Below are 23,308 nucleotides of genomic sequence, written 5' to 3'. Positions count from 1 at the left end.
CCACTTTTTTTGTTTTTAATCAAGAGGTCTAAATATATTTTTAAAATTAAGAAAAAATTTGTTTAAGGACTACATAAAATGAGTCAACATGATTGTTCACGTAAATATTATTTTTTGGTATTTTACTTAGTCTGTGTATATTTTTATGAAATATAATTTAGTATGGACATTTTACTATAATTTTCTTTACCAATTTAAAATAATTTAAAAACTATAAAAGCAACACAAATTGTTCCCATAATTTATGGGAGATCCTGAATGACCCTCTTAGAAGCAGACCCAGGCAAATATTGTCTAAAAGAAAACTAAATGATCCCTGCTAATTCTAAAGGCTACAATTTTCCAACAAAGACCCAGTGGGCATCCTAAATACACATTACATGTATAAATATTTTCCAGAAACAATGCTATAGTGTGTCAGAGGTTCCTATGAAATCTAGTTGATTAAAAGTTTGAAAACCAGCCCTAATTTGTTTGGAAACAATGAAAAGTTTAATTGTGTTCATTTAATCAAGGATACAAGAGTGCCACCTAGTGCTCAAGTTTCATGAACTGCAGACACATGGCCCTTAGAAACCAGTATATGATGGAGCAGGCATATACTACTCATACAAAGCAGATAAAGTAACAGAAAATATGGTAATTTCTCATTTTACATGATTTTATTATAGAGAAAAATCTGCTATTTATTTGGGTGCCACAACTTAGGTTTTTTTAATATTAGATTTTTATATCCCTGGTGTATTCCTATAGGTTTTTCCTGAGATTTTATATATCATAATAAAACAGCATGAACATTTGGTGAAGTCTTAGTAAACTGCAGGTAAAATTCTAATAACAGGAAGAGGGAACTTATATAGTGACTAACAATAATAATGGCAATTATATTTTAGGAGATTGCTATATGTTAATGTGCTTTGTTCTTTACTTTTATTATCTCTGATACTCAGGAATTCTATGAGTGAGGTATTATAACAATTTTACAGATGTAATTAAAGCTCAAAGAGTTACGTTTGAAACACTGCATTTCTGGTAAGTGTGGGAGACCATATGTTAAGTGTGATCTTCATGAGAGGACACCATGCTAGATTATATGCTATCTAATTTCGTAGTACTTCAATGATGCCAATTATCAAACCAAAGCCTAAAAATGCCCACTGATTAAAGTTAACAACATATGCCATTTGTCCACTTGTGATCTTATAACTGGAACTACCTCAAATATCTATGCCACAATTGTAGTTAGAACAGAAACTAATAGAAAAAAAAAGATTATCTAGAAATATGTTTTGCTCACAAAAGAGCTTTTATATATATTTTTATTTCATTAAGTAATAAAAGAAGTATTAGTATCTCACTCTTGATAAAAGTTTATCAACTATTAACTCTGGCACTACTGACATATTGGGCCAGATATTCTTTTATGTCAGGGGCTGTACTTCATATTTTTGTAAAGAGAATAATGTCCCCAACCACCTTTGCCAAGTATCAGAATGATGAAATTTTTGTGGTGATCCTTGAGGAAGGCTCTCTGCTAATAGTTCCTACCTCCTTAATTTTATATATACTCATTCCAAAATAAAGTTGAAAATATTAGACTCTGAATCTAGTGGAGCAGAACAGCTGTGCATAAGATCAGGTCTTTATTCTGTTGTGCTTAATATCTAATGAAAGTGAAATATTACTTTGAGTCAAAGTTTAAGAATTACCTCATAGAGAAAGTTAGTTTCAAAATTATATCTGGTAGATATAGGCTCTGGTAGGACCTTCTTCTGCAAACATCTGATCCCAAGACTTTTCTATTTGCAAAAATCTTTCATGTATATGACGAAAGCAGTACAGATTGCCCATAATTTTGTGGTTTATCTGAATTTATGTTGTTTTTTTAGAAAACTGATATCTAATTTAGGTGGAAATTTTTACTGAACCAACAAAAAATAAACAAGTAGTTCCATATCACCTCAATATAAACCAATTATCTCTTCTCTCTGTCTCTCTCTGTCTCTCTCTCTCTCTGTCTCTCTCTCTGTATGTGTGTGTGTGTATATATATATATATATATATATATATACACACATATGTATATGTACGTGTATATGTATATACATATATAAGACACCTGGAGAGCTAGGTGTTTGCAAGAAGTTAGAAGTAGAACAGAAAGATTGAAGGATGAGGAAAGATCATCTAGATGGTAAAAAAAGAAAAAGGAAGCAATATGGCATAGTGAGAGGGACTTGACAGACATTTCAATGATTATTTTAGTATAATTTTTTAATGAATTTCAAGACTATGGGTAAGGCTTCATAAATATTTTTTGTAAAATAGAAAAAGATGAATAAACTGTCAGAGTCTCATTTTATTCTTCATATCACTCAAGAAACTTGTATTAAGTGAATTAATGAGGTTAGAAGTACATTATTTGTAAAGATCAAATAAGATGTGTATTACAGAAATCCTCTCAAATTCCCATTAAAATACCCATAAATTTATAAAACAACAATTCTTAATAGCACTGTGAGAAACATTAAATCATGGCCTGAGCAAAAGTTCAACTAAATACCTAGTGACTTCATGTTTTCTAAATTATTTTAACAATACCTACTAAACATAGTGTTCAATATTTCTATTTGAAGATTTCTTTACCAGCATAATTTTTTTGGTCTTTGTATTTGACCTTGTCTTGGTAATGTCAATAATAATTCCAGAATTCAAGAAGTATTTTTTTCTTTTTTTCTTTTTTTTTTTTTTTGAGAGAGAGAGTGTGTGGCATGGGGGGTGGCAGAGGGAGAGGAACAGAGATCATCTTAAGCAGGGTCCACCCCAGCTACAAGGGTCAGCTCTATCTCATGATCTGAGATCATGACTTGAGCAGAAATCAAGAGTCAGACACTCTACCAACTATACTCTTTCAGTAGCTATAAGTTATCATCTTTTGATTTTCTTTTAGTAAGCTCATAGTTCTTTTACATTTACATCTTCAAGATTTATATCTGTAACTTTTCCTCATCTTTGTGACTAACAAAGTAAGTAAACAGAAAGGAAATGAAAAGCATTGTATGGAGAATTAGTTTAGTGGGCATATGTAATTTTTCCTGCAAACAGCTGACTCGGTGCTAAGCTATTGAAGATAGATTACCTGATGTGATATGTTACAGAGTCCTAGAAAGCTTGTATAAATTGAAATTCATTACATTTAACACAATTTCCTCAAGTAATACAACAAACTTCATGATGAAACAACCAAAGCAACAAAAAGGCTTGCATAAATGAAGTTAACTTATATATAGGTAACAAACTATATGACATTTATTTTTAGTTGAATTTTTGTGAAAAAAATCATATTCAATCATGTCAAAACATGTATTCTGCGTACTAAATATTAAAGTAATAGAATCGATATAGATAAACTTTATAAAAGCTTTTAAATGCACAAGTATGAACCAAATATCAAAAGGAAAGCAGTGGAGTATTCTTTTTAAAAATGAAGTTACTTCTGTCAAGTAAAAATTCACCTTATTTCAACTGCTTTGTATGTTCATGTTCTGGCATATTGGGTTTTCTTCAAGAGAAGCACTAATTTACTTTGTAGTGTGAAGAAACTTTCTATTAGTATTTACAAGCTCAATGCTGCCTTGTCTTATGAAACATGTTATTAACTGTTAATCCACACAACACCCCTTGTTAAATACCTCATTATTATTATCTTCACTTTCCAGCTGAAGAAACACACCAGGAGAGGTCACAGAGTGAGTCAAGGCCAGGATTAGCAATGAAAAGCACCCAGTTGTTGGCGCTTTCCTTGGTCTACCCGGCCACGCTAAATAGGTGAGATGGCTTGCCTGGATAGCCACAAAGAATGGGAGCTGACCCAGAGCTTGTGTAACCAAATTCCTAATAAAGACAGCCTGTGTAGTCCTTGCCTTTGGACTTCATACAAGTTACCCTAAATTTGAATTGGTGGGGCCCTCACTCATATTCTTGACCTAGATCCTGAACGTTGCCCTTACTATTCCTCACCTCATGTCACCATCACTACTGAAACCCTAGGAGTTTACCTGTGGTTTCCTCTACTCTGAACCTATTTCTAAGGAGAGAAAGGTAAATAGTGCTGAGGGCATTTTACAACCTAGGGTGATATTTCTGGAGGGACTGGAATCTGTATTAATTATCTTAAAAAAATGAGACCAAATTTATAAACTTTGTGGGCTTTTTTTTTATCTAAATGTTTGAGAAAAAATAAATGCACATGTAAAAAAAACTGAAATTCTAGACAGTGGCTACAGTATAAGTAATAGATATTGTATATTTTATGAAATATTGATAGACAATGAAGACATGAATTTTCTAAATTATTCAACTTCCAATTGTTAAGAAATCTTTCACGATAGCAAGCACTTTAACCTTAAAAAGAAGTATGATCAAGAAAATAGAAAAGAACTTTTAAAACTATCTAATAGCAATTAAAAATACTGGGCTTTGTTGGAACTATGTAGCTTTTACAATTTTTGAAATGTGGAGGACATGGGTTACCAATAATGTTTATAAAAAACATATTCTTATTTTAATTAATCTAATATCTCATTGGGAAACAAAGCCATTTGATTAAAGAGGTGTATAAAGGTTTACTTATTGGTAAAATATCCTAATAATATTGTATAATAGTTAATATATTTGATGTAACTGATGAAATTTATAAAAGTGTTTTGCTTTGTATAATGAAATAGGGTCCTAAGTTATTTTTTTCTTTCTTTTAAATGAAATGAAAAAACATTCCCTAGGGTGGGGAAAATAATAAAAGTATATCAAAGCTGACAGGAAAAATTCAGATTATCCCATTATCTAACCAAGCAATTAAATATATTTTTTAAAGTTTTCATATTAAAAAATCACATTTCAAAATCGGGCCCAGATGGCTTCATTATTGAATTCTTCCACATATTTAGGAATAAATAATTCTAAATACTTTCACAAAAGAGAAAAACAAGGACCCACAGCTCACCTTATGGGGTCAGCACAGACTTCACTCTGAAATTTTAAATTTTAAATTGGCATTAAGAGAAAGGAAAATTACAGATAAATTTCTTTGGAAAATATAGTTGAAAATTTCTAAAAGAAATGTGAGCAAATCAAACCATAAAACAGATAATGTAACAACATTCGGTAGGGTTTATTTTAGGTCTGTAAGAGAAGTTTAACATTCAGAATACAATCAATCTAATTCATCACATTGACAGAATAAAAGGGGGAAATGGCATAATTATATCAAGATACAGGAAAAACTTTTGATAAAAGTCAATATTCTTTCATGATAAAAACTTTTAACAAACTAAAAATGCAGGAAAATCTTAATCTGGTAAAGGGTATCTACAAATGTCTACACCATACATTATATTTAATAAAGACATATCAAAAATTTCCCATCAAGACTGGGAACAAGATAAGAAAGTCTGATATCATCACTTTTATTCAACTTTGCACTGGATGCCCCAGCCTGTGCAATAATATTATCAAAATAAATAAATATTATAAACTTTGGAAAAGAATAAATGGATTTTGTTTATAAATGGCATCACTGTGCACACAAAATATCCAAAGCATTCATAAAGTGTTAGAATCAGTAAGTAAATTTAGCATGACTGCTGGATATAAGCAATTAGAAAATAAAAATTTTTAAAGAGCATTAATTTAGCATCAAGCACATAAAATTTCGATATATTTACCTAATAAAAATTTTGCAAAGTCTTTGCACATAAAATTTAAAAATATTACTTACAAAAATTGAAGAAGAGGTAAATAAATGAAAAAATTTACTGAAGATTGTAAATGTATCAATTATTTCCCAACTTCAATTCAATTCAATTGAATACCAATTAAAATCAAAACTTTATTTTTATTGACATTGATTAGTTTATTTTAAAATTCTAATGAAAATACAGAAAGGTCAAGATGAGGCAAGGCAATCTTGAATGAAAATAAAGTCAAAGTATTTAAATTACCATATATCAATACTTACCAAGAAATCACAGTAAGATTTTATGATATTGACACAAGAATAGAAAAACTGACCAATGGCATATAATAAAGACTCCAGAAACAGAGTCATATAAGCAACCACAGATATAAAAGTGACATTGCATTGCAGTGGGGGGAAAATTTAGGTTAATAAATTTTACCCTGTATGTACTGAATACAACCAAAATTTATTCCATATTAAGTGTAGATCTAAATAATGTGAATTACAAAACAATAAAGGTTGTAGGAGGTAATATACGTGAATACTTTCATAGCCAAAGTAGTCATTTAAAGTCCTTAAAGAGGAAACAAAATGTACTAGCCAAAGATAACACTAATAATTTGTGCCTCATAGAAATTAAGATTTCATATTTATCAAAATATTCCATGAAGAGTTTACAAGGCAGAATGAAAAAAAAGTTATAGTATATGTAATATATATAATATATATTCTATATATAATTTATAGAAAATGTATATATTATGTATATAGATAATATGCATGGTGTATATGAAAAATAAACATAATACATGTTACATATATACTATATAATGTATAGGAAAAATAAACAGGCTATATAAAAAATCTTCTACAACTCAAGAAATATAGATAGATGACCCCATAGAAAAAAGCAGACAAAACACTTGGACAGGCACTTCACAAAGAGACTATTCAAATGGCTAATAAACATATGTAAATGTGATCAATATCAATAGCCATCAGGTACATACAAGTTAAAACCACAGTGTAACAAATATGTATAAGATCTACACGAGGAAACTATAAATTTCTGATGAAAGAAATCAAGTAAGAACTAAGTAAATGGAGAGGTATTCCATGTTCATGAATAGGAAGACTCAGTATGGTCAACATACCAGTTCTTCCCAACTTGATCTATAGGTTCAATACAGTCTCAAACAAAATCTCAGGAAGTTATTTTGTGGATATTGACAAACTGATTCTAAAGTTTAGATGGAGAAGCAAATGAGCCAGAATAGCCAATATAATATTGAGGAAGAACTGTAAAACTACAATAATCAGGACAATGCGATATTGGTAAAAGAACAGAGAAATAGATCAATGGAACCAGATAGCAAAATCAGAAATAGCCACTGCAAATATAGTCAATTGATTTTTACAAAAGAGAAAAAGCAATAAAATAGATCAAAGATAGTCTTTTCACCAGAGGTTACTGGAACAATTGAACATCCACATATTGATGAATAATAAATCTAGATTCACCAAAAAAATGAACCTAGATAATCTAGACAGGCATTATGCTCTTCACAAAAATTAATTCAAACTGGATCATAAAATTAAAAACTATAAAACTTGGGCGCCTGGGTGGCGCAGTCCGTTAAGCGTCCGACTTCAGCCAGGTCACGATCTCGCACTCCGTGAGTTCGAGCCCCGCATCAGGCTCTGGGCTGATGGCTCAGAGCCTGGAGCCTGTTTCCGATTCTGTGTCTCCCTCTCTCTCTGCCCCTCCCCCGTTCATGCCCTGTCTCTCTCTGTCCCAAAAATAAATAAATGTTGAAAAAAAATTTTTAAAAACTATAAAATTCCTAGAGGATAACATAGGACAAAACCTGCATGGTGACCTTGGATGTGATGATTACTTTTTAGATACAACAGAATCCACAATCCACAAAAGAAATAATTGATAAGTCGGACTTCATCAAAATTACAACTTTTGTGAAAAGCCACGTCAAGAGAATAAGAATACAAGCCACAGACTGGGAGAAAATATTTGCAAAGACACATCTGACACATCTGGGCTGTTATCCATAATATACAAAGTACTCTTAAAACCCAAAAGTAAGAAAATGAACCATTCATTTAAAAATTGGGCCAAAGATCTAAACAGACGTTTCTCCAAAGAAGATATGCAGATAGTAAGTAAACATATAAAAAGATGTTCTACATAATAGATCACCAAAAAGTGCAAATTAAAATTACAGTGAGATACCATTAGAGACACCTATTAGAACGGACAATGGACAAAATTTGGAACACTGACAACACCAGCTGTTGGCAAGATTGTGGAGCAATGGGAATTTTTATTCATTGCTGGTGAAAATGCAGAATGGTACGGACACTTTAGAAGACAGTTTGGTGGCTTCACACAAACTAACATATTCTCACCAGATGATCCAGCAATCACTCTCCTTGGTTATTACCCAAAGGAGTTGAGAACTTACGTCCACACAAAAAAATCTGTCCGCACACGTTTTGTCAGCTTTACCATAATGGCCAAAATTTGAAAGCAACCAATATGTCCTCTGTAGGTGAATGAATTCATAAACTGGAACACAACAGAAAATTATAGAATTCTACATTACAGATAATAGAATATTATTCAGTTCTTTTTTTTTTAATTTTTTTTCCCAACGTTTATTTATTTTTGGGACAGAGAGAGACAGAGCATGAACGGGGGAGGGGCAGAGAGAGAGGGAGACACAGAATCGGAAACAGGCTCCAGGCTCTGAGCCATCAGCCCAGAGCCTGATGCGGGGCTCGAACTCACGGACCGCGAGATCGTGACCTGGCTGAAGTCGGACGCTTAACCGACTGCGCCACCCAGGCGCCCCGAATATTATTCAGTTCTAATAAGAAATGATCTATCAAGCCATGAACAGATATGCAGGAAACTTAAATGAATAATAAGTGAAAAAAGCCAATGTGAAAAGATTACATTCTCTATTATTCCAACAATATGATACTCTGGAAAAGAAAAAAAATGTGGAAAGAGTAAAAAGATAATTGGGTCATTGTGGGCAGGATTAGTATAAATAGAACAGAGAGGACTTTTAGGGCAATGAAAATACCCTGCATCATATTATAATGATGGATACATGTCTTTACACATTTGTCCAAACCCACAGAATGTACAACAGGAAGAGGAAACCTTAATGTAAACTATGACCTTTGGGTGATTATGATGTGTTGCTGCAAGTTTTCAATAATAATAAATGTACCGTTGGTGAAAAATGCTGATAACAGGGGAGGCCATGCATGTGTGGGGATAGGAGGTACGTGGGAAATCTCTGTACTTTCCTCTTGGTTTGCTGTGAACTAAAACTGCTCTAAATTAATGTCTTTTTAAAAAATTACATAACACACACACACACACACACACACACACACACACACACACACACAACATTACTATACATCTACCAGAAACTTTGGAGGCAAGTACTGCCAGTGAGAGTATGAATAAGTATAATCTCTTTGTAAAGCTGTCTAGCAGTATATCTCCTAAAGCAAAACATAACAATATCTTATGACACAACAAATACACTATTAAATATAGAAAATTTGAATATATATGCACTGAAAGACATGTCAAAAAATTAATAATATCATTATCTTATATAGTGAAAACTGGAAACAACCCAAGTATCCATGAATAGAAGAACATACATAATTTTAGAATACTGATATTCTAAATGGAATATTACACAACGACCATGAGTAATCTAATTCTACAAACAACCATATGGATAGTCTCACAGACATAACACTGAGTGAAATAAACCAGACACATACACAAAAACACTATATAATTACATTTATATAAATGTCTCCAACAGGCAAAACCAATCTGTGTGATGGAAGTCAAAATAGCTGTTCTCTTTGGGGAGGTGGGAGGAGCATGGTGGCTAGGAGAGTACAAGGGAAGCTTTTAGAAATATTATCTTGATCTGGGTGATTGTTACAAAGGAGTGAGTAATATATAAAAATAATTGAGAAGTACACTTAAGATCGCACATATATATATTTGTTATACATTACACATTCATAGAAAATTTACATAAAAAGCAGAGATCACTTCAAAGACAAACGGCATAATTTTTTTTTTCATAATTATATAACAATGACTAAATTCAAGTAAGAAATCCAACCCAATCTAAACAGATCAAGGTGAGGCTAAGAGGAAAAAACATTGCTTAATCTTACAATCAAAATTCAACAATTTCTATTACTTGCCAATAGATATTTTCTCATTAAGCAGCCATTGTTCGTAGATGTCAATTGTTTTCAGATGAGACAAAAATTTTCTTCCATAGGTATATTTTACCTTTCTTAAATCCAAGCACCATTGCACAAATTCTCGAGTCATAAAGGAGATCAATTCAGCCAACATACCACCACTATTAAAAAATAAAGCCAAAGTACACATTTCTCTTGCCATAAACCAAATTCAAAATGTTCAGGTTATCTGTAGTGAAGCCTGTGTGTGTTTTATTTCCTTCTTGATTCAAAACACCAGAGAGTTCCTTCATGCCAGCTGGTTACAGCAGAAGCCAAACACAGAAATGAAACAGCAAATTATAAAGCCACCAGTGCTGCCTCCCTCTTAAACACCCTGCCCTGTTATCAAATGTCATATTGTTCCTCATTCCAGCATCCTCCCTTTGAATTGGTGACTAGCATTTAGGTTTTAAGCACTCTATCCCATAATATAATAAAATAAACCAAGTTTTCTAAATCTACTCCCTAGATGCAGAAACAGATATTCTTTAGCTTTGCACACTATTACTCATGTCCTGAGCTAACTTTATTATGGTTACTCTGATTATTAATACTTTCCTGGCCAATCAGTGTCTTTGAGGCCTCTGCACATTTAGCCACAGCCATTCTATTTCAGTCCCTTATCCACCCCATTAGCAAATTTAGGGTAAATAAAAGACAAGCAGACCAGGTACTATGGGGCATTATCACTCTTCATGCTGCTCTGAGAGCCCTGGGACTCAGGTTGTAGACCCCATGATGGCTTCATTATCATGCGTTAAAGAGGTTATATGTATTCCTAAAGTGAAGCACATTAATTCATATTGTGAGTTGAAATTAGGGCATAAGAAATTTCCCTTTTATTCTGGTTTAGTATTTCATATTGTTGAGGCATAATGTATAGCAGGACCTGCTCTTATCCATACACTGTCTGTGTCTATCAAAAATGATTCAATAAATACAATCCCATATTGTAGCAGCATCTGAAACAACTGCTTAATCTTAGCACTGAACAAGATAAATCAAATTACAAAAGAAATTTATAGATGAAGACACGAAGTCTAAGAAAGATCCATGACTCGTTCAGCATCACACCACTACTCACTTGGTATTAGGTAATCTGCTTCTATTTTATTAGTAGGTAATAGAGGTAAACAGAGAAACAAATGGAGCAATTTTCAGCCTCTAGGAAACTGTGTAGTAGAACATTCTCAAAAATGTTTTACTGATGGGGGATGCATAGTAACAATTTTTGAGACAACTGACTTAGGCTACACTGCTTTGCCAGCACGATATTTAGTAGTAAATATTTCATTTGTGTGCATATGTGTATATGTATTATATGTATTATGTATGTATGTATGTATTATATACATTATATATGTATCATATGTATGTATTATGTGTGTGTTTTATGTATTATATGCATTATATGTATTATATGCATTATATGCATATGTATTATATGCATTATATGCATTATATGTATTATATGCATTACGTATTATACGCATATGAGTATTATATGTATTATATGCATATGTATTACATGCATTACATGCATTATATGTAATATATGCATTATATATAGACATATTATATGTATTATATGTATGTATGTATATGTTTTATATGTATTATATATGTATATATGTATATATTATTATATATGTACATATACATGTACATGATACAAGTATACATACACGCTATATGTGTGTCATGCATGTGCACATATTACCACTTTTTGAGAACTGAAAACTCAAAATCCTCAAAAACTTAAGAGAGCATGCCATTGTAGACTACAACTTTTCAAGCCAAGACTCAAGGACTTTTGGAGATCTCAGGAGTTCAAAAGGTTTGTGAGAGAGCTGATATTTGTGAGGTATTTTGTATAGGCATAGATGTGTACATTTCTGTATGTCTGGAATACAATGAGTTCATAGTGTTTCTTTCTTTCTTTCTTTCTTTCTTTCTTTCTTTCTTTCTTTCTTTCAGAGAGACAGAGAGCATGCACACGAGCAAGCAGGGGAGGGGCAGAGGGGGAGAGAGACTCTTAAGCAGGCTCTACACCCAGCACAGAGTCCAACGCACAGCTCAATTTCATGATTGTGAGATCATGATCTCCCTGATCCGAAATCAAGAGTTAGATGCTTAACCAACTGAGCCACCTAGGTGCCCCACTTTTACTAGATTTTGAGCATCAGTGTTTTATAACCAATTTTGTATTATTTTCTCAGGTTCACTCAGCCAAAAGAGATTCTTTCCCTTTTTTTTTAGCCAAAATATGAAGCTCTTGAATAGAATAATCTATATTTTGTACTCTTCAACGTTAACGTTTTCACATCTAAAATCTGGAGAGCGTGAGTTAGGTCAAGCCCTAATCTAGTTTGATTTTCACAACATGAATTCTTCAAACTTAACTGTTCATTTTTCCTGAGTCCAGTAGAATTCTTTTGAAAGTGGTAGCATATCTAAAGTTGCACACTGTCCTTCTGGATCTCAAAATAAGTCATGCAACCACTGCCAAATGGTATATTTCAATAACTGCATCACATTGGCACTATTATATAAATTCCTATAAGGAACAGACTGATGGATGCCAAATGCCAGGGGAAATTGGTTGCTTCTATGGTGGAAGCAAGGAGGACTGTGTTTGGAACCCAGGAGATCTTCTGAGGTTCTTTTTACAATTCCCATGCAAACAGTAAAGATTAATGGAAAACTACCGGAACCAGAAATGGCAGAGTAATTAAGGATTCAGATCTTTCAGGAAGGAAGATTTGGATCTACATAGCCAGTTACAAGAAACTATAATCCTACCTTACATCCTTTTGAGGTCCCATGAGAAAGGTAAGAGCTTTAAATGTTACCAAACTGGGATGGGTATCGGCAAAACTATTTCTCGCTTCCTTACAGAGATGAAGTCAATTGTTTGGCAAAGCATCCAAAGAGCCTGGCTACTGTCCTTCCTGGAGCATGTGATTGAGAGATTAGAATTTGGAACTCAACTAAATGAAAAAGTATCCATACAATACAAGCACATGAGAGTTTTGTATAAGGAATACATACTTGTTTTTGTGTGACTTTTTTTTTAACTGTTGGTGATGACAAAACTGTGAAGCAGTAGAAAATGGATGGACTGGGCTACGGAGAAGAGGAGGAACCACTGCATACAACATTAGGAAAGAGAGTGTATACAGGAATTGCTCATCACTGGAAAGAAGCTGTTTTTGCCACATGTGGACACCAAGTAGACATTTGGGATGAACAAAGAAACAATCCTATATGTTCGATGATCTAGGGATTTGACAGTAGTGTTAAACTTAATCCAACTGACACATTTCTCTTGGGCAGTTGTGCTTCTGACAGGAATATAGTACTATATGATATGGGGCAAGATACTCCTCTGAAAAATGTATCTTAGGTATGGGAACAAATACAATTTGTTGGAACCCTATGGAAGCTTTCATTTTTACTGCAGCAAATGAAGATTACAACTTCTATGCATTTCAGAAGCATCCACTATACACTCTTGTAATGGTACATGTGGATCTGTATCTGCAGTACTTAATGTACATTATTCTCCCACTGGGAAAGACTTGGTGTCTGCTAGTTTTGATAAATCGATTTGAATCTTTCCTATTGGCAAAAAAAGAAATGGGTTAGTCTATCATGCAAAGAGAATGCAACATGTTCTCTGTATAAAATAGACTTCTAACAGCAAATATATTACGTGTGGATCTGATGAAATGGACATTTGTCTGTGGAAGGCTAATGCTTCTGAAAAACTGGATGTGCTTACTTCACGAGAAGAAGCAGCCAAAGGGTATAGCCAGAAGTTGAAGGAGAAACTTCAACACCATCCTCATATAAAACGCGTTGCTCATCACCGATATCTACCAAAATCTATCTACACCCAGATTCAAGAACAGCACACCATTAAAGAAGTTGGTCAACAAAAGGAAGGGAATCGTTTTAAACACAGCAAGCCTGGATCTGTATTGATTGTGTCAGACAGGAAGGAATACATAGTGACAGTTCTGAAATAATACCTGGTATTCCCACCAATCCTAATGTATAATTACTTGTTACATTTTTATTTTAAAACTGTGCAAATAAATGTACTGGCTCTAGAATAATCACAAACAGTTCAGTTCTATGTGTAGAGTTGCTACCCTGGAAAATTATCCTGTAAGGTGGCCTGCTTGATAAAACTATCCAACATTTTATCTTTGATCAGCCTTCTTATTCATTGAGTAATATGGTATTTGCCAACTTAACTTACTTTTACTTTTAGAACCTGCAGATATACCTTTGGGCTGATCTATTATTGTAGATACACTAAACATTTGATGTGGAAGAACTATGCCAGAACTTTTTTTCAATTCAATTAATTTTCTGTGCTTTATTTGTATTTGCCTTTTTGAGACTTTAAAGATGGTCACTTATATAGCTTTTATAAATAATAATTATAATTTATAGTCAAGGTAATAAAACCCTTTTTTTTTTGCAAAAAAAATTCCTTGTGTTGACTGTTTCCAAACCCAAAATGTTTTAACTATTAACGTTTGCTGATCTTCTAATAAAACCATCTAGGATTGTTATTGTCTGCCATATCCATTTATTTTTTGTCTTACATTTTGTCTAAAATGTAAGCCTGGTGAAGCCAAAGGCTATGTGTGGTAAATAGTCTGGCTCATGCTTCGTCTTTCTAAACATCGTTCTGGGGTGACTTCCTGTGCCACAAACTAAAAAATAACCTTTTCCAGAACAGATTCCAGGTAAGTTCATCATCTGAATGCATTTATTCAAATGTGGAATTATGTTAAATGCAGAACGAAGCAGGGTTTGCTTGTACAAGGCATCCATTTTGCTGGTGCAAATCTTTCAGGTCTGATGAGGTTTTGGAACCTAGGGTTATAGAAGTTGCTCTCTGATCTCCATCTTGGAATTGCAGTTAAAGTACTAAGATCTCTACTCCTCAATTAAACAATCTTTCTGGTTCTCTATCACCTCTCTTTGAAAATTTAAAAAAAAGTGTATATAGTTAAGGTGTACAACATGATGATTTGATTACTATCTTTTTGATTGTGGCAGATATGGCAGTCAGTTACAGAGGCCCAGCCATTCCAGTCGCTTGGAAAAACCCAATTCCTTATATTAAATCCATTTTTGTTGAAAATAAAGTAGTTTCTGTTTTTCACAATTCATTTCTGACTAATACATGAGCACTCAATTTTTGTTGACTGAATGAATGACTATTATTCTAATAAAGCACAAAATACATTAAAAAAGAAAACACTACAGAAAAGTTCACTTATGTTCCCCCAGAAGGCAGACTCCAAGACAGTGATCTACACATAGTTCATGGGCTGGTGTTTTGGGGATCAACACCTGAACTGGGGAGTAAAGGAAGGTGAATTGTGATGCATATCTAACAAAGGCATTAGCAATCATACCTGGAAAGCTCGAGAACTAGAATGTTTTTTATAAGTTGTCCAGAACTATGAAGAGTGACAGGCTTTTATACTCTTGCATCAATCAGTAACTGGATATGAATGGACATCTTCCCAAAGGGTGTGATCATGGACTAGGCAGTGCTCTTCTTGGGTTAGGGCAATTCCCAAAGATAACCTGCTGACTCAGCTGAGAGCTGTCAGCCACCCACACTCCCAGCAGCTGGGGAAATGAGTGGTTTAGTTCTGAGAGGGGGAAGTGGTAGATCTGGACAGTGCACTATGGCATCCACCTCACAAAGACAGCATTAATGAAAAACAGCCATGGGACTGTGAGCCAGAAAGCCTGGATTCACGTAGCATTTCTTCCACTTAGTAGCTTTGGGAATTTGGACATGTGATTTAACTCTCTGAATTTGTTTCCTCATCTACAGAAATAGAATACTGATAACATATTATTATATATAATAATGATCCATGTTAAAGGTTTATTGTACTATACACAAAAGAACATGGCAGTCTGTATCTTTCAAGAAGCTAAGCGTAAACTTGGTAGCTGTAAGAGAATTCGTACAGGTCTTAAAATTGCTTGCTGAATTCATGGAACTGTACCTTCCTAACACGTATTCTTTTCTACATGTGTATTTTACTTCATAACAAGAAATTTAAAAAGCCCACCTAGAGGGTAATCAGACAAGAGAATTTAGTGCACTATTCACTAAACCTGTGGTTGGCCACCTTTTAAGAGTGGTGTGTCAAGGTTTAGCCTAATGATGGCTCATTTATTCCTATTAAATTTAAAATCTCAGTTATTATTTTGCAGGAAGTGTTGCTCAAAATGACATGGTCTGTTTTTAAATCAGTGCTCACTGTAACTGTACACACACTATTGGAATAATATAGAGAAAATTACAGAGAAAGCAAATCAAAGAGAAAGACAGAAATATAGTTAAGTACATTTAATTTATTCACTCATTCTTACGTTTATGAATTTATCAAATGACAGGTTATTATGAATATACTTTGTGGAAAAACTCAGATATCATTAAGCACGTGCATGCCATGCAGAGTTTGAACATGGGTAAGCAATGACCTTCTTTGACTTTAAATGAAAATAACCTATCCAACCTTGTTGTGCCAGTATTATTATACATTGATAGCCCTGGAAGGGCATTCCAAGTAGACTTGTCAAGAGCTAGGTTCCCAAAACTAACCCCATACCCCACTAAACTTTTCACCACTGTTACGTAGCATGTCATTTTCTCTTTTAAAAAAGACATTAAATTGAGACCATGGTGCCCTGTAAAATTTCCAACATACAATCTCCCACAGCTCCACTTATATTTTAGGATGCAATACAGTAATCAAGGTCCTATGATGTATATGCCAAAGACAGCATGGTGGTGGTGGAGGGAATAATATATGGTACCACCTCCACGGTTTCCTTTATACTTCTTGTGACAGCTCCTGTCGTTAGGAGTATTGATGGTCACATATTCTTTATGTCAAGACCCAGTTTGGTTGCCTCTTCTTCCTCAAGTTGGTGAGTAAACAAATAAACCATCCTCAGGCTAAAATCGTAACATACCTCTCTTGGGGCACTGGGGTGGCTCAGTCAGTTAAGCATCTAACTCTGGATTTTGGCCTCAAGTCATGATCTCACAGTCTGTGAGATCAAGCCCTGCATTGGACTCCATGGTGACAGAGCAGAGCCCGCTTGGGATTCTCTCTCTTTCTCTCTCTCATTCTCTCTGCTTTTCTCTCTCTCTCTCTTTCTCAAAACAAATAAATAAACTCAAAAAAAGAAAAAAGAAAAGCATAACACACCTCTTTTAAAAGGTGGGCCAACCACTGGTTTAATGAATAGTGTACTAAATTTTCTTTTCTCTGATCATCCTCTATGTGAGTTTCTGGTTTTTTTCTTTCTTTTTATTAAATGGAATGCGATGTAGAAAAGTGTGCAAACTCAGATTTACTGAATCATATTCTCCAAGGACAGGGTCCTACCATCTTTGCTAATATATTCACTAAAATGAAGAAATATGGGATGAAGGAAATGGATATGCTACTGTACTGATTGTTCTAAGGTAGGCAGGCAGGCAGAAAATGCTAGTTAACTGGCTACTGATACACTGATGTATTTACTACTAGGAAATAATAATTAATTCCCTATTTACCAAGTAAACCATCTTTTTGTAAACATATGTAAACTTCAGACTGTCTTGCATCTTAGGTATAAGCATAATAATCACATCTCCCGGATTCAATGAGCAGTTACGAGTGTCTAGGAGGTTTCCTGATGACAATTTTCCTTGCTTTGATTGTTCTGTAAATATAATGGCTATAATGACTAAACAGAGAGAGAAGCTAGCTGAAGGGAACACTGTGTTTTTTATAATCCTCTCTCCTGACTTCCATTTACTTGGCTTTATTTTCCAATTGGAAATGGTGAAATCCTCAATATTTTCTGAAAGCCAGAAACAATGTTTACATGACCTACATAATTTACACGGTAAATTCCACTTCATGAGTGACTAAATTTTAACTTCAGAAACAATATTATCTTCCTGAGTTTTCAAACAAAAGTTACCTTTAAATATGACTAAAGACAGCAATGTCTTTCATTCAACCTTGAAAATTAACAGATTTTTTTTAAAACTTATGATTCATTTTAGATGTTGATTTAAATAATGACTCATTTTAAGTTTCAATAAGCCTTTGATTATCTGCTATGTACCAAGAATTGATTCATGTCATCAGTGAAACCAGAGCATTTTTTCCCTGTCTCTGTGGTGTATAAATCTGACCACTGTACAACTCTCATTACATTCCAAAAAACAAAAACAAAAACAAAAACAAAAACAAAAAGGATGTGTGAATTTCAAGAGAAATTCAAGGTATGATAAGAGATAATACAAGGCATTGCAACCCAGGTAAATTAGCATGTAAGAAAGTAGTTTGGCCTAAAAGAAAATTAGTAAACAAATATGCATTTTTCCAAAAAAAATTTTACTTTCATTAATTTTGGTCTTCTGATGCTCATCCTTTCACATAATTACTGGGTTAAAATGAATCATTACTAAACATTATAGAAAAGAGAAACCCTAAGACACTTGGATTCTAATAAGCACAGTGGTAAATATTTTTTAAAAAACCCAATTATGTGGTAGCTCATCTTAAAATACATAGAAGGGATGGCAGAGCATAACAGACATAAGCCTAGTGTTTGGATTTACACTGAACTGAGCTGATTCCAAAGTCAACCGAAGCATACCAACTTTGGACAGTTTACTTAACCTAACTGGATACAACTTCAAATGTAAGCTCTAGTTCTCCTACCTCTGACAAATTAATTGTTCTCTTGGAACAGGGTCTTCACTTGTAAGATGATTATTTAAAATATCTATCTCATAGAGGTTTAATAATCAATGTGATTGTATGAGTACTGCAGAACAGGATCTCTGTGTTATGTGCCCCTCACTTCTATCCTGAACTCTAGTTGGCTGTGATGCTATGAGAGGTGACCAATATTAGCAAGAAAGAGGCCCCCCCCACAGAAAACTCTTATTTTCCTCCTGTAACAAAAAGAAGTAAGATTATTTCCCTCTATCAGACACAAAAGTTAGTCTCCCCCCTCCATCACAATGGACATCTAGATATCTATCTTAGCACCAAGTAGGTCTGAAGGAAATCTTATTGAAGCAATAACCAAATTCTAAGGCATTCTTTTTATTCCAGGTGTGTTCCTGATAAGCTTGATGGTTGTATTCTGCTTGATAACGTACAATACACACTTGCACACCCACTCAGATGGGGAAGGGGCACATGTTAAGAAACCACATTCCAGCACAATGCCAATCACAATATAAACATTCAATAAAGTAGTTGGTTGTGTTGCAGCTGGCTTTATAGACATGGGGCTAGTCTGACAGAGATAGTATTGCTCCCAAACATGCTTCTTTCTCAAGCATTGGGGTGCAACATAGACAGATCCTGGGCAAGAGGGAGGATGAGAAGAGTGGATGTATAGATAGAAGTTCTCAAAATTTCTCATGAGCTCCTTATAAATAGGGCAAGTAGGTAACTTCTGCTTTCCTCCAAAGTAAAAGTTAGAGGAGAGTTCATTCTAGGAAGCATTTTACACTGAAAACTTTTATACTGCAGCATTATTATTAATTGTGTTTTTGCTCTTACAAAGATGTGAACTAAATCCATAAATCGTAGTATGTTTTATCTACTAAAAAACAAAAAGCTCTAAAGCCTGGCGCATGAGGGAATAACAGTGTGCAAGAGTCTCACATGTTGTGTGCTTTCTCATAGGAAGTTCCCAGACAAATCAGCTAGGATTGCATAGAGATATCACACCTCTTTATCACACCTTTGCCAAGTTACTTACCATCTATAAGCATCAGTTTCCTCACCTTAAAATTGAGAATGAAAAAATACAGTAAAATGCACTGTATAATATCACAGGAAGGAAAATATGTGATTTTAAACAAAAGAAACTTACTTTTGATTCTGAGTTCCAATTGGGAGGCATTTTTGTGTGTGTGTGTGCCTAACAGATTCTGGACAGAATGACACCATTTTCTAAGAATTTATTCATTTTAGAAAAAGCTCTAATTTTAATGGTTCTGGGAGTGCTTTATGCCAAGAAAGTGTCGAAAAACACAGAGAAGTGCTCTTTGTTTTAGAAAGTTGTTAAAAGAGTTTTGGGATGTACAAAACAGACCTTGAAATAGTTTAAAGAGTTAAAAGCTTAAATTTAATACCAGCTACTTCAAACCCTTGTGCTCCAGTATAAGACCAAAAATCAAACTGATTTCAGAGTAACCCTATAAGGATACACATATTCCAAAACTAAGACCACTGGCTGTTCCAGCAAATCCCTTCATTTATAAGATCTTTCTTCCTAACTTCTGCTCTAATGCTATCTAGTAACTAATACCCCAACCCTCAAAGCCCTATAAAAACCCTTCCCTAAGTCTGTCCTTTTGGGATACTCCTTCAAACTGATCCTCTCTTTGCTCCGGGAGTTTGGTAACAAACTACTTTCTCTGGAGGTGGTTGTAAGAGAGCTTTGAAAAATTCTAGATGAGAAAAAAATAATTGTTTTAATGGACAGTGGCAGACTAGGCAAAAAAGGAAGAAATCTAGGAAGAAACACAGAGTCCGTTAACATGAGGGAAGGGAATGGAGACCCAGTAAGAAACTGCCAAAGTTAAAAACAAGCAAAGACAGTTTCCAATCAGCAGTTTATGTTAAATATTTAAAAATTTTTAATGTTTATTTTATTTGAGAGGAAGAGGAAGAGAGAGCGAGCAGGGGAGGGGCAGAGAGAGGGAGGTGGGGGGGGGGGAGATTCCAAGCAGGCTCCATGCTGTCCACGCAGAGCCCAACATGGGGCTCGAACTCACCAACTGTGAGATCATGACCTGAGCTGAAATCAGGAGTCAGATGTCCAACCAACTGAGCCACCCAGGTGCCCGCTAATATTAAATATTTAATACACTGCTGGCTTTTAATATCAACCCACTCCATTTATTCTAATCTTTGGGAAAAATTCTGCTATGCACAGTACTTCATGTTATTGCTAATATACTTTTCAGATAAACTAAATAGATAGTGACTAGGGACAAACGAAGTTCTTTGTCTCACATTTATTTTGGCATAGCTCAGAAAGAAAAGAGTTGTGGTCACTGGGAGTGAAATCTTTTTCCAGTGTTACTGAGATGTAATTGACATATAACACTGTGTAAGTTTAAGGTGTACAACTTGATGATTTGATACATGTATATACTGTAAAAGGATTATCACAACAAAGTTAGTTAATACATCCATCCCCTCACATACCATTTTGTATGAGGTGAGAACATTCAACATCTACCCTTCTAGCAATTCAAGTATCAAATACAGTTTTGTTAACTATAGTCACCATGCTATCCATTAGATCCTTAGAACTTATTCAGCTTATAACTACATATTTGTAAACTTTGATTAACATCTCCTCATTTCCCCTACCCCTTAGCCACCAGAAACCACCATTCTACTCAGGGAGCAAGATTTTAGAGAATAAATAAATAGTCATCCAAACAAGCATTTAATGCAAAAGACAATTAAACAAATGAAATTCCCTAATAACCCACAAGGAATCTGAAAAGAATTCTGTATTTTTCAAATTACCAGGATCGTATTCCATCCCCAATTTATTTCAAGCATTAAAAGAAAGGGTGATCCCAGAAAGTCAAAGACTTTAGGGACACCCAGGCTGCTGAAATTTGTGCCACTGTCATGTGAACATTCAATGGGATAAGACAAGCAAAAACTGAAAAATAAATGTTTGCTGTCATTAAAAACATTAATAATTACCTGGTCCTTAATGCCAAGATATTTTAGTAGATTAGTAGAGAGGAATATGGTAAAAAAAGAAGAATAAAAAGAAAGAAGCTGTATTAGTTTCCTATTGCAGCTATAACAAATTACCACAAACTTCATTATTTTACAGTTTTGGGGGTGAGATGTCCAAGATCAGTTTTACTGGGCTAAACTCAAGGTGTCAGCAAAGCTGTGTTCCTCCTGGAAACTCTAGGGGAGACTCTTCCTTGCTTTTTAACACCTTCTAGAGGCTACCTGCACTCCACAGCTCCTGGCCCTATCACTCGAACCTCTGCTTCTGTGAGTCTGATTCCCCTGCCCCTCTTTTATAAGGATATTTATGACAATGCTGGGCAACCCCTGGATAACCCAAGATAAACTTCCCATCTTAAAGATCCTTACTCTTTTACCACGTAAGGTAACATATTCACAGGTTTCAAGGATTAGGATGTAGACATCTTTAAGAGGCTATTTTCCTGTCTACTGAAATGGGTGTCTAAATGCATAAAAATAATAGGAATGAAAAGTATGAAGGTCCATGAGAGGAGTGGCAGGTAGTGTGCATGTGTACATCTGTGTGCATATTCAGGAACAGCAGGACAATGGAATTCTTTTTTATTCAAGAGGAAGAGTGTAGTAAAAAGTGCTTGGAATTGGAAGAATTGCTCTGAGTTTAAATTCCACCGCATCCTGGCTTTGTGGTATTGAGCAAACCATTTTCCCTCAATGAAAAATCACAGTAAACTTTTCTTGAGTGAGTACTATGTGCAGCTGTGAGAATTGGTATGTTTCAGGAAGATTCTGTAAGCTGTTTAAAATTAAATGGTGATATAAAATTATAGTATTTCACTCGGGGATTAAATGAAACAACATATGTAAATTATCCTAGTTGGAGCCTGACACATAGTAAGTACTGAAAAAATATTATTTCCCTCGCCCTTATACTTGATTCTTGGAAAGTGATTGTTTTCACGGTGACACATACCTTAGACCTTGGAGTGGCATGCAGAATTTCACATTCTTCTTGCCCAAATCTGAAAGTCACATGAAGCCTCTCTGGTTACAGTATTTCTCCCTTCTCTATATCTCAAATTCTTTATTTCCAGCTGATCTTTCCTGTAGCCCGAAGGAATTAGGATAGTGCAAACTTAGAAGGGCTTTCCCTGTGTTTTAGGTGTTTGTGCTTTCATGAGAACATGCGAATTATCAAATCAGCTATTTATACCATAAGGCAAAAAGATTTCCAGTACAGAAATTTATTTTTAAAAGTTCCAAAGGATGGAGAAGCAGAGATGGCCTAAATTTTGCTGTGTACTTTTGCAATAGCATCATCAGTTCCCTAATGAAGCAAATACGCTTTTATGGGTTAGTCAAGGATCTCAGTCTATCTTGGCAATACTTTCTCAGCAACTTCACATGTAACATAGTTATTATAACCTAA

General features: G+C 34.4%; 1 pseudogene; it reads left to right on the top strand.

Moving 5' to 3' along the window:
- Nucleotides 1-10,729: 10,729 nt before the first annotated feature.
- On the top strand, nt 10,730-14,085 carry LOC125156184 (DDB1- and CUL4-associated factor 13-like; annotated as a pseudogene).
- The last annotated feature ends 9,223 nt before the right edge of the window (nt 14,086-23,308 follow it).

The sequence above is a fragment of the Prionailurus viverrinus genome, chromosome F2 (assembly GCF_022837055.1).
Source record: "Prionailurus viverrinus isolate Anna chromosome F2, UM_Priviv_1.0, whole genome shotgun sequence".
NCBI classification, from domain to species: domain Eukaryota; kingdom Metazoa; phylum Chordata; class Mammalia; order Carnivora; family Felidae; genus Prionailurus; species Prionailurus viverrinus.
The sequence above is the reverse complement of the archived record's forward strand: the minus strand, read 5'-3'. Positions and strand labels throughout refer to the sequence as shown.